We start from the raw sequence: 13,077 nt of genomic DNA on the forward strand, positions 1-13,077 counted from the left end.
TAAAAATACAAGATAAAGCACATAAAGAATCAGACTAAACCATAACGAGCTCTTTTATGCTGACGAGCAAGCGCCATGTCGATCATCAATGCATGAATCTCTATCTCAAGAGCGCCACTGCACTTAAATAAGTAGGGATACGCTGAGAAAATGACTAAACTGTCATGTCGTCATAGGATCATCCCAACTGCCGCGGTGCCATCATCCTCCCTAAAGGATCCATCTACTGAAAATGTAGTCATTGTTGGGGAACATAGTATTTTAAAAAATTGCCTACAATCACGCAAGATATATCTAGGTGAAGCATAGCAACAAGCGGTGAGAGTGTGTCTATGTACTCTCGTAGACCGAAAGCGGAAGCATTTAGTAACGCGGTTGATGTAGTCGAACGTCTTCGCGATCCAACCGATCAAGTACCGAACGCACGACACCTTCGTGATCTGCACACGTTCTGCTCGGTGACGTCCCTCGAACTCTTGATCCAGTTGAGGCTGAGGGAGAATTTCGTCAGCACGACGACGTGGTGACGGTGATGATGAAGTTACCAGCGCAGGGCTTCTCCTAAGCACTACGACTATATGACTGAAGTGTGAAACTGTGGTGGGAGGCACCGCACACGGCTAAAAGATCAACTTGTGTGTCTATGGGGTGGCCCCTCCTCCGTATATAAAGGAGGGGAGGAGGAGGAGGACGGACGGCCTCAGGGGGCGCGCCCAAGGGGCAGGATTCCGGATTCCTACTCCTAGTAGGAGTAGGTTTTCCCCTTTTCTATTCCAAGTACGAGAAGAAGGAAGGAGAGGGAGAGGGGGAAGGAAAGAGGGGGGCGCCGCCCCTCCTAGTCCAATTCGGACCAGCCCATGGGGGGCGCGCTGCCTCCCCTTGTGGCCCTTCTCTCTTTTCCACTAAAGCCCAATACTTTCCCCGGTGAATTCCCGTAACTCCCCGGTTCTCTGAAAAATACCCGAATCACTCGGAACCTTTTCGATGTTCGAATATAGCCTTTCAATATATGAATCTATACCTCTCGACCATTTCGAGACTCCTCGTCATATCCGTGATCTCATCCGGGACTCCGAACAAACTTCGTTCATCAAATCGCATAACTCATAATACAAATCGTCATCGGACGTTAAGCGTGCGGACCCTACGGGTTCGAGAACTATGTAGACATGACCGAGACACATCTCCGGTCAATAACCAATAGCGGAACCTAGATGCTCATATTGGCTCCTACATATTCTACGAAGATCTTTATCAGTCAAACCGCATAACAACATACGTTGTTCCCTTTGTCATCAGTATGTTACTTGTCCGAGATTCGGTCGTCGGTATCATCATACCTAGTTCAATCTCATCACCGACAAGTCTCTTTACTCGTACCGTAATACATAATCCCGTGACTAACTCATTAGTCACATTGCTTGCAAGGCTCATAGTGATGTACATTATCGAGAGGGTCCAGAGATACCTCTCCGATACACGGAGTGACAAATCCTAAGCTTGATCTATGCCAACTCAAAAAACACCATCGAAGACACCTGTAGAGCATCTTTATAATCAACCAGTTACGTTGTGACGTTTGATAGCACACAAGGTGTTCCTCCGGTATTCGGGAGTTGCATAATCTTATAGTCTGAGGAACATGTATAAGTCATGAAGAAAGCAATAGCAATAAAACTAAACGATCATAGTGCTAAGCAAACGGATGGGTTTTGTCCATCACATCATTCTCTAATGATGTGATCCCGTTCATCAAATGACAACACATGTCCATGGCTAGGAAACTTAACCATCTTTGATTAACGAGCTAGTCACGTAGAGGCATATTAGGGACACTCTGTTTGTCTATGTATTCACACATGTACTAAGTTCCCGGTTAATACAATTCTAGCATGAATAATAAACATTTATCATATAATATAAGAAAATATAAATAACAACTTTATTATTGCCTCTAAAGTATATTTCCTTCACTCATATTACATGGAGGTGCAAGCCAACGTAAAACTTGGGGCGTACGGTGAGGCCTCGATCTTTCCCAAGACTCTTCTCCTGCCATTTTTCCTTCGAGCATCTCTTCCGTGGAATGCTTTTGAGCAGCAACTATTGATCTCACGTAGCTTACCAGGAAGTCGACTGAAACTGGAATCTGCACGCCCTCCTTCCCATGCGTTATATCTCTACGAAGTTGCCAAATTCGCCATATTAACATAACGACTCTTAATTAAAATGGTTTCGCTAGGTCTCGATTAGTTGAGGTTGAAACATAGTCGGATCCATCTTAAAATCTTGTAAGAAAAAAATACAACAATACCTATATTGCACGTGAGTCATGACCGACTTTCTTCCCCACAGCAATCATATTAACTTCCCTTCTTTTTCTTTTTTGCTTGTGACCTCCTCTATCATATAAGACCATCAGTAATGTGTAGAGGTGATGTTGCTTCTAATGTGGGTCCCATATGCCTTCCCTCTAACCTCATCAAAATTGGACCCAAATATGTGGCGGCTGTCGGAAGGCATGCTCCAGGGAACATTTTGTTCGCTGGGAAAGGTTCATTCCAGCAAACCAAATCGTCATGTGTGGAATGTTCGCTCGAGCAGGCTCCAGTGCGACCCCAACTATCCTAGATAGTATGTGGGGTAGGCCCAGTTAACTGCTTTTTGTCAAAAAAAAACATCTGAAAAGAAAAGAAATGCTGATACATAAAAGGCATAGAACACACATTTACAAACTACCATGCTCTAAAAAATATGAAAAATGCCTATATTTTCTTTGTCAAAAACAAGATTTTTTACCATGCTATAGATTTAAAAATGACATGCTCTTCATAAAAGAAAAAGGCACACTCTTAATCATAAAAAATGCCATGCTCTTACTAACGAAATTGCCATGGTCTACAAAAATAAATAATGCCATGCTCTTTACAATAAAAATGACATGCTCTATAAAATAGAAAATGACATGCTCTATAAAATAAAAAAATTCATGCTCTATAGCAAAAATGTCATGTTCTTCATAATAAAAATGGCATGCTATTTAAAAAATGACGTGCTCTTTAAAAAATGAGATGCTCTTAATAAAAAATGCCATGCTCATTAAAAATAAAAATGGCATGCTCTGAATAACAAAAATGCCACGCTCTTAGAAATAAAAATGCCATGGTACATACATTATAAATGCCACGCTCTTACAAATAAAAATTCCATGGTATATACATTGTAAATGCCATGGTTTCTACAAAAATGCCATGGTTCCTACACAAAAATGTCATGCTACCTATAATTAAATTGCACATGGCAAGTGTAGAAATTTCTCCTCTAAACAAACATGGCAACTTTTGCGAATTGAAAAAAGGGGTACATGACAAAAACCAAATCCAATTTGCACATGGCAAGTTTTAAAAAATGTGTTCCCTAAAAAACATGGCAGCCTTTTGAATTTGTAGGGATTTTTTTTTATTTTCAAAAGATGAAATTTTCTGTGGATTTTTTCAGCCAAAAATTCCAAATGAGAAAAAAGAATTCATTTTAGCTACAAAAGATAAGGCGGTTTGATAAAATATGCTCACAATTCGCTTATGGTCCAAGTAGTGAGTGCGCCCTGATTCCTTCATGAGGTGGCGAGTTTGAGCCACGCATCAGCCAAATTTTTATGGGAAGAAAAAAAAGATGGGACGTTAGCCATGAACGTGAATATTGTTGGGGAACGTAGCAGAATTTTAAAACTTTTCTAGGCATCACCAAGATCAATCTATGGAGTCATCTAGCAACGAGGGAGAGAGGAGTGCATCTACATACCCTTGTAGATCACGAGCGAAAGCATTCAAGAGAACGGGGTTGATGGAGTCGTACTCGACGTGATTCAAATCACCGATGACCTAGTGCCGAACGGACGGCACCTCCGCGTTCAACACACATACGGTTGGGAGACGTCTCCTCCTTCTTGATCCAGCAAGGGGGAAGGAGAGGTTGATGAAGATCCAGCAGCACGACGGCGTGGTGGTGGAAGCAACGATGATCTCGGCAGGGCTTCGCCAAGCGCTGGGAGACGGAGGAGTGTCACGGGAGGGAGAGGGAGAGGTCAGGGGCTTGGGGTCGGCTGCCCTCCCTCCCCCCACTATATATAGGGTGCCTAGGGGGGCGGCGGCCCTAGGAGATCCAATCTCCTAGGGGGGCGGCGGCCAAGGGGGTGCCTTGCCCCCCAAGGCAAGGGTGGCGCCCCCACCCCTAGGGTTTCTAACCCTAGGCGCAGGGGAGGCCCAAGGGGGGGCACACCAGCCCACTAGGGGCTGGTTCCCCTCCCACTTCAGCCCATGGGGCCCTCCGGGATAGGTGTCCCCACCCGGTGGACCCACGGGACCCTTTCGGTGGTCCCGGTACAATACCGGTGACCCCAAAACCTTCCCGATGGCCAAAACTGGACTTCCTATATATAAATCTTTACCTCCGGACCATTCCGGAACTCCTCGTGACGTCCGGGATCTCATCCGGGACTCCGAACAACTTTCAGGTTACCGTGTGCTAATATCTCTACAACCCTAGCGTCACCGAACCTTAAGTGTGTAGGCCCTACGGGTTCGGGAGACATGCAGACATGACCGAGAAGCCTCTCTGATCAATAACCAACAGCGGGATCTGGATACCCATGTTGGCTCCCACATGCTCCACGATGATCTCATCGGATGAACCACGATGTCGAGGATTCAATCAATCCGTATACAATTCCCTTTGTCAATCGGTACGTTACTTGCCAGAGACTCGATCGTCGGTATCCCAATACCTTGTTCAGTCTCGTTACCGGCAAGTCACTTTACTCGTACCATAATGCATGATCCTGTGATCAACCACTTGATCACTTTGAGCTCATTATGATGATACATTACCGAGTGGGCCGAGAGATACCTCTCCGTCATACGGAGTGACAAATCCCAGTCTCGATTCGTGCCAACCCAATAGATACTTTCGGAGATACCTGTAATGTACCTTTATAGTCACCGAGTTACGTTGTGACGTTTGGCACACCCAAAGAACTCCTACGGTATCCAGGAGTTGCACAATCTCATGGTCTGAGGAAATGATACTTGACATTCAGAAAAGCTACAGCAAACGAACTACACGATCTTTGAGCTAAGCTTAGGATTGGGTCTTGTCCATCACATCATTCTCCTAATGACGTGACCCCGTTATCAATGACATCCAATGTCCATAGACAGGAAACCATGACTATCTTTTGATCAACGAGCTAGTCAACTAGAGGCTCACTAGGGACGTGTTGTGGTCTATGTATTCACACATGTATTACGATTTCCGGATAACACAATTATAGCATGAACAATAGACAATTATCATGAACAAAGAAATATAATAATAACCATTTTATTATTGCCTCTAGGGAATATTTCCAACAGTCTCCCACTTGCATTAGAGTCAATATTCTAGTTACATTGTGATGAATCGAACACCCATGCAGTTCTGGTGTTGATCATGTTTTGCTCTAGGGAGAGGTTTAGTCAACGGATCTGCTACATTCAGGTCTGTATGCACTTTACAAATCTCTATGTCTCCATTTTGAACACTTTCCGAATGGAGTTGAAGCGACGCTTGATATGCCTGGTCTTCCTGTGAAACTTGGGCTCCTTGGCAAGGGCAATAGCTCCAGTGTTGTCACAGAAGAGAGTCATCGGGCCCGACGCATTGGGTATGACTCCTAGGTCGGTAATAAACTCCTTCACCCAGACTGCTTCTTGTGCTTCCTCCGAGGCTGCCATGTACTCCGCTTCACATGTAGATCCCGCCACAACGCTTTGCTTGCAACTGCACCAGCTTACTGCCCCACCATTCAAAATATACACGTATCCGGTTTGTGACTTAGAGTCATCCAGATCTGTGTTGAAGCTAGCATCGATGTAACCCTTTACGACGAGCTCTTCGTCACCTCCATAAACGTGAAACATTTCCTTGGTCCTTTTCAGGTACTTCAGGATATTCTTGACCGCTGTCCAGTGTTCCATGCCGGGATTACTTTGGTACCTTCCTACCAAACTTACGGCAAGGTTTACATCGGGTCTGGTACATAGCATAGCATACATGATAGACCCTATGGCCGAGGCATAGGGGACGACACTCATCTTTTCTCTATCTTTTGCCGTGGTCGGGCATTGAGCCGTGCTCAATCTCGTACCTTGCAATACAGGCAAGAACCCCTTCTTTGACCGATCCATTTTGAACTTCTTCAATATCTTGTCAAGGTACGTACTCTGTGAAAGACCAATGAGGCGTCTCGATCTATCTCTATAGATCTTGATGCCTAATATATAAGCAGCTTCTCCAAGGTCCTTCATTGAAAAACACTTGTTCAAGTAGGCCTTTATGCTTTCCAAGAATTCTATATCATTTTCCATCAATAGTATGTTATCCACATACAATATGAGAAATGCTACAGAGCTCCCACTCACTTTCTTGTAAATGCAGGCTTCTCCATAAGTCTGCATAAACCCAAACGCTTTGATCATCTCATCAAAGCGAATGTTCCAACTCCGAGATGCTTGCACCAGCCCATAAATCGAGCGTTGGAGCTTGCACACCTTGTCAGCATTCTTAGGATCGACAAAACCTTCCGGCTGCATCATATACAATTCTTCCTTAAGGAAACCATTAAGGAATGCCGTTTTGACGTCCATTTGCCATATCTCATAATCATAGAATGCGGCAATTGCTAACATGATTCGGACGGACTTCAGCTTTGCCACGGGTGAGAAAGTCTCATCGTAGTCAACCCCTTGAACTTGTCAATAACCTTTAGCGACAAGCCGAGCTTTATAGATGGTCACATTATCATCCGCGTCTGTCTTCTTCTTAAAGATCCATTTATTTTTTATGGCTCGCCGATCAATGGGCAAGTCAGTCAAAGTCCATACTTCGTTTTCATACAAGGATCCTATCTCGGATTTCATGGCTTCTAGCCATTTGTCGGAATCCGGGCCCGCCATCGCTTCTTCATAGTTCAAAGGTTCACCGTTGTCTAACAACATGATTTCCAAGACAGGGTTGCCGTACCACTCTGGTGCGGATCGTGTCCTTGTGGACCTACGAAGTTCAGTAGCAACTTGATCTGAAGTTTCATGATCATCATCATCAACTTCCTCTCTAGTCGGTGCAGGCACCTCAGGAACATTTTCTTGAGCTGCGCCACTTACCGGTTCAATAGGTAATACTTCATCAAGTTCTACCTTCCTCCCACTTATTTCTTTCGTGAGAAACTCTTTCTCTAGAAAGGACCCATTCTTGGCAACAAAGATCTTGCCTTCGAATCTGAGGTAGAAGGTATACCCAACAGTTTCTTTAGGGTATCCTATGAAGACGCATTTTTCCGATTTGGGTTCGAGCTTTTCAGGTTGAAGTTTCTTGACGTAAGCATCGCATCCCCAAACTTTTAGAAACGACAGCTTAGGTTTCTTCCCAAACCATAATTCATACGGTGTCGTCTCAACGGATTTCGATGGAGCCCTGTTTAAAGTGAATGCGGCAGTCTCTAAAGCATAGCCCCAAAATGATAGCGGTAAATCGGTAAGAGACATCATAGATCGCACCATATCTAATAGAGTGCGATTACGATGTCCGGACACACCATTACGCTGAGGTGTTCCAGGCGGCGTGAGTTGTGAAACTATTCCACATTTTCTTAAGTGTGTGCCAAATTCGTGACTCAAGTATTCTCCCCCATGATCTGACCGTAAGAACTTGATTTTCCTGTCACGTTGATTCTCAACCTCACTCTGAAATTCCTTGAACTTTTCAAAGGTCTCAGACTTGTGTTTCATTAAGTAGACATACCCATATCTACTCAAGTCATCAGTGAGGGTGAGAACATAACGATAGCCACCGCGAGCCTCAACACTCATTGGACTGCACACATCAGTATGTATGATTTCCAATAAGTTGGTTGCTCGCTCCATTGTTCCTGAGAACGGAGTCTTGGTCATTTTACCCATGAGGCATGGTTCGCACGTGTCAAATGATTCGTAATCAAGAGACTCTAAAAGTCCATCTGCATGGGGCGTCTTCATGCGTTTGACACCTATGTGACCAAGGCGGCAGTACCACAAGTATGTGGGACTATCATTATCAACCTTACATCTTTTGGTATTCACACTATGAATATGTGTAGCATTACGCTCGAGATTCATTAAGAATAAACCATTCACCATAGGAGCATGACCATAAAACATATCTCTCATATAAATAGAACAACCATTATTCTCGGATTTAAATGAGTAGCCATCTCGTATTAAACGAGATCCTGATACAATGTTCATGCTCAAAGCTGGCACTAAATAACAATTATTGAGGTTTAAAAATAACCCCGTAGGTAAATGTAGAGGTAGCGTGCCGACGGCGATCACATCAACCTTGGAACCATTCCTGACGTGCATCATCACCTCGTCCTTCGCCAGTCTCCGCTTATTCCTTAGCTCCTGCTTTGAGTTACAAATGTGAGCAATCGCATCGGTATCAAATACCCAGGAGCTACTACGAGTACTGGTAAGGTACACATCAATTACATGTATATCACATATACCTTTCGTGATGCCAGCCTTCTTGTCTGCTAAGTATTTGGGACAATTCCGCTTCCAGTGACCACTTCCCTTGCAATAAAAACACTCAGTCTCGGGCTAGGGTCCATTCTTTGGCTTCTTCCCGGCAGCTTGCTTACCGGGCACGGCAACTCCCTTGCCGTCCTCCTTGAAGTTCTTCTTACCCTTGCCTTTCTTGAACTTAGTGGTTTTATTCACCATCAACACTTGATGTTCCTTTTTGACTTCTACCTCTGCTGATTTCAGCATTGCAAATACTTCAGGAATGGTCTTTTCCATCCCCTGCATATTGAAGTTCATCATAAAGCTCTTGTAGCTCGGTGGAAGCGACTGAAGGATTCTGTTAATGACCGCGTCATCCGGGAGATTAACTCCCAGCTGAGTCAAGCGGTTATGCAACCCAGACATTTTGAGTATGTGCTCACTGACAGAACTATTTTCCTCCATCTTACAGCTGAAGAACTTGTCGGAGACTTCATATCTCTCGACCCGGGCATGAGCTTGAAAAACCATTTTCAGCTCTTCGAACATCTCATATGCTCCGTGTCTCTGAAAACGCTTTTGGAGCCCCGGTTCTAAGCTGTAAAGCATGCCGCACTGAACGAGGGAGTAATCATCAGCACGTGTCTGCCAAGCGTTCATAACGTCTTGGTTCTGTGGGACGGGTGCGTCACCTAGTGGTGCTTCTAGGACATAATCTTTCTTGGCAGCTATGAGGATGATCCTCAGGTTCTGGACCCAGTCCGTATAGTTGCTGCCATCGTCTTTCAGCTTGGTTTTCTCTAGGAACGCGTTGAAGTTGAGGACAACGTGGGCCATTTGACCTACAAGACATATTGTAAAGATTTTAGACTAAGTTCATGATAATTAAGTTCATATAATCAAATTATTAAATGAACTCCCACTCAGATAGACATCCCTCCAGTCATCTAAGTATAACATGATCTGAGTTAACTAGGCCGTGTCCGATCATCACGTGAGACGGACTAGTCAACATCGGTGAACATCTTCATGTTGGTCGTATCTTCTATATGACTCATGCTTGACCTTTCGGTCTTCTGTGTTTCGAGGCCATGTTTGTACATGCTAGGCTCGTCAAGTCAACCTAAGTGTATTGCGTGTGTAAATCTGTTTTACACCCGTTGTATTCGAACAGTAGAATCTATCACACCCGATCATCACGTGGTGCTTCAAAACAACGAACCTTCGCAACGGTGCATAGTTAGGGGGAACACTTTCTTGAAATTATCACGAGGGATCATCTTATTTAAGCTACCGTCGTTCTAAGCAAATAAGATGTAAAACATGATAAACATCACATGCAATCAAATAGTGACATGATATGGCCAATATCATTTGCTCCTTTGATCTCCATCTTTGGGGCTCCATGATCATCGTTGTCACCGGCATGACACCATGATCTCCATCATCGTGTCTTCTTGAAGTTGTCACGTCAACTATTACTTCTACTGCTATGGCTAACGGTTTAGCAATAAAGTAAAGTAATTACATGACGTTTATGTTGACACGCAGGTCATAAATAAATTAAGACAACTCCTATGGCTCCTGCCGGTTGTCATACTCATCGATATGCAAGTCGTGATTCCTATTACAAGAACATGATCAATCTCATACATCACATATATCATTCATCATTCATCACAACATTTGGCCATATCACATCACAAAACACTTGCTACAAAAACAAGTTAGACGTCCTCTAATTGTTGTTGCATGTTTTTACGTGGCTGCTATAGGTTTCTAGCAAGAACGTTTCTTACCTACGCCAAAATCACAACGTGAATTGCCAATTTCTATTCACCCTTCATAAGGACCCTGTTCATCGAATCCGATCCGACTAAAGTGGGAGAGAGAGACACCCGCCAGCCACCTTATGCAACTAGTGCATGTCAGTCGGTGGAACCGGTCTCACGTAAGCGTACGTGTAAGGTTGGTCCGGGCGCTTCATCCCACGATGCCGCCGAATCAAGATAAGACTAGTAACGGCAAGCAAATTGACAATATCGACGCCCACAACTACTTTGTGTTCTACTCGTGCATAGTAACTACGCATAGACCTGGCTCTAATACCACTGTTGGGGAATGTAGCAGAATTTTAAAAAATTTCTACGCATCACCAAGATCAATCTATGGAGTCATCTAGCAACGAGGGAGAGAGGAGTGCATCTACATACCCTTGTAGATCACGAGCGGAAGCGTTCAAGAGAACGGGGTTGATGGAGTCATACTCGACGTGATTCAAATCACCGATGACCTAGTGCCGAACGGACGGCACCTCTGCGTTCAACACACGTACGGTTGGGAGACGTCTCCTCCTTCTGGATCCAGCAAGGGGGAAGGAGAGGTTGATGAAGATCCATCAGCACGACGGCGTGGTGGTGGAAGCAACGATGATCTCGGCAGGGCTTCGCCAAGCGCTGGGAGACGGAGGAGTGTCACGGGAGGGAGAGGGAGAGGCCAGGGGCTTGGGGTCGGCTGCCCTCCCTCCCCCCACTATATATAGGGTGGCTAGGGGGCGGCCGGCCCTAGGAGATCCAATCTCCTGGGGGGGGGGGGGCAGCGGCCAAGGGGGTGCCTTGCCCCCCAAGGCAAGGGTGGCGCCCCCACCCCTAGGGTTTCTAACCGTAGGCGTAGGGGAGGCCCAAGGGGGGCACACCAGCCCACTAGGGTCTGGTTCCCCTCCCACTTCAGCCCATGGGGCCCTCCGGGATAGGTGGCCCCACCCGGTGGACCCCCGGGACCCTTTCGGTGGTCCCGGTACAATACCGGTGACCCCGAAACCTTCCCGATGGCCGAAAATGGACTTCCTATATATAAATCTTTACCTCCGGACCATTCCGGAACTCCTTGTGACATCCGGGATCTCATCCGGGACTCCGAACAACTTTCGGGTTACAGTGTGCTAATATCTCTACAACCCTAGCATCACCGAACCTTAAGTGTGTAGACCCTACGGGTTCGGGACACATGCAGACATGACCGAGAAGCCTCTCCGGTCAATAACCAACAGCGGGATCTGGATACCCATGTTGGCTCCCACATGCTCCACGATGATCTCATTGGATGAACCACGATGTCGAGGATTCAATCAATCCGTATACAATTCCCTTTGTCAATCGGTATGTTACTTGCCCGAGACTCGATCGTCGGTATCCCAATACCTCGTTCAGTCTCGTTACCGGCAAGTCACTTTACTCGTACCGTAATGCATGATCCCGTGATCAACCACTTGATCACTTTGAGCTCATTATGATGATACATTACCGAGTGGGCCCAGAGATACCTCTCCGTCATACGGAGTGACAAATCCCAGTCTCAATTCATGCCAACCCAACAGACACTTTCGGAGATACCTGTAATGTACCTTTATAGTCACCCAGTTACGTTGTGACGTTTGGCACACCCAAAGCACTCCTACGGTATCCGGGAGTTGCACAATCTCATGGTCTAAGGAAATGATACTTGACATTCAGAAAAGCTACAGCAAACGAACTACACGATCTTTGAGCTAAGCTTAGGATTGGGTCTTGTCCATCACATTATTCTCCTAATGATGTGATCCTGTTATCAATGACATCCAATGTCCATAGTCAGGAAACCATGACTATCTTTTGATCAACGAGCTAGTCAACTAGAGGCTCACTAGGGACATGTTGTGGTCTATGTATTCACACATGTATTACGATTTCCGGATAACACAATTATAGCATGAACAATAGACAATTATCATGAACAAAGAAATATAATAATAACCATTTTATTATTGCCTCTAGGGCATATTTCCAACAGTCTCCCACTTGCACTAGAGTCAATATTCTAGTTACATTGTGATAAATCGAACACCCATGCAGTTCTTGTGTTGATCATGTTTTGCTCTAGGGAGAGGTTTAGTCAACGGATCTGCTACATTCAGGTCCGTATGTACTTTACAAATCTCTATGTCTCCATTTTGAACACTTTCATGAATGGAGTTGAAGCGACGCTTGATATGCCTGGTCTTCCTGTGAAACCTGGGCTCCTTGGCAAGGGCAATAGCTCCAGTGTTGTCATAGAAGAGAGTCATCGGGCCCGACGCATTGGGTATGACTCCTAGGTCGGTAATGAACTCCTTCACCCAGACTGCTTCTTGTGCTGCCTCCGAGGCTGCCATGTACTCTGCTTCACATGTAGATCTCACCACAACGCTTTGCTTGCAACTGCACCAGCTTACTGCCCCACCATTCAAAATATACACGTATCCGGTTTGTGACTTAGAGTCATCCAGATCTGTGTCGAAGCTAGCATCAACGTAACCCTTTATGATGAGCTCTTCGTCACCTCCATAAACGAGAAACATTTCCTTGGTCCTTTTCAGGTACTTCAGGATATTCTTAACCGCTGTCCAGTGTTTCATGCCGGGATTACTTTGGTACCTTCCTACCAAACTTACGGCAAGGTTTACATCAGGTCTAGTACACAT

Source organism: Triticum aestivum, chromosome 3A (assembly GCF_018294505.1).
Source record: "Triticum aestivum cultivar Chinese Spring chromosome 3A, IWGSC CS RefSeq v2.1, whole genome shotgun sequence".
Lineage (NCBI taxonomy): Eukaryota > Viridiplantae > Streptophyta > Magnoliopsida > Poales > Poaceae > Triticum > Triticum aestivum.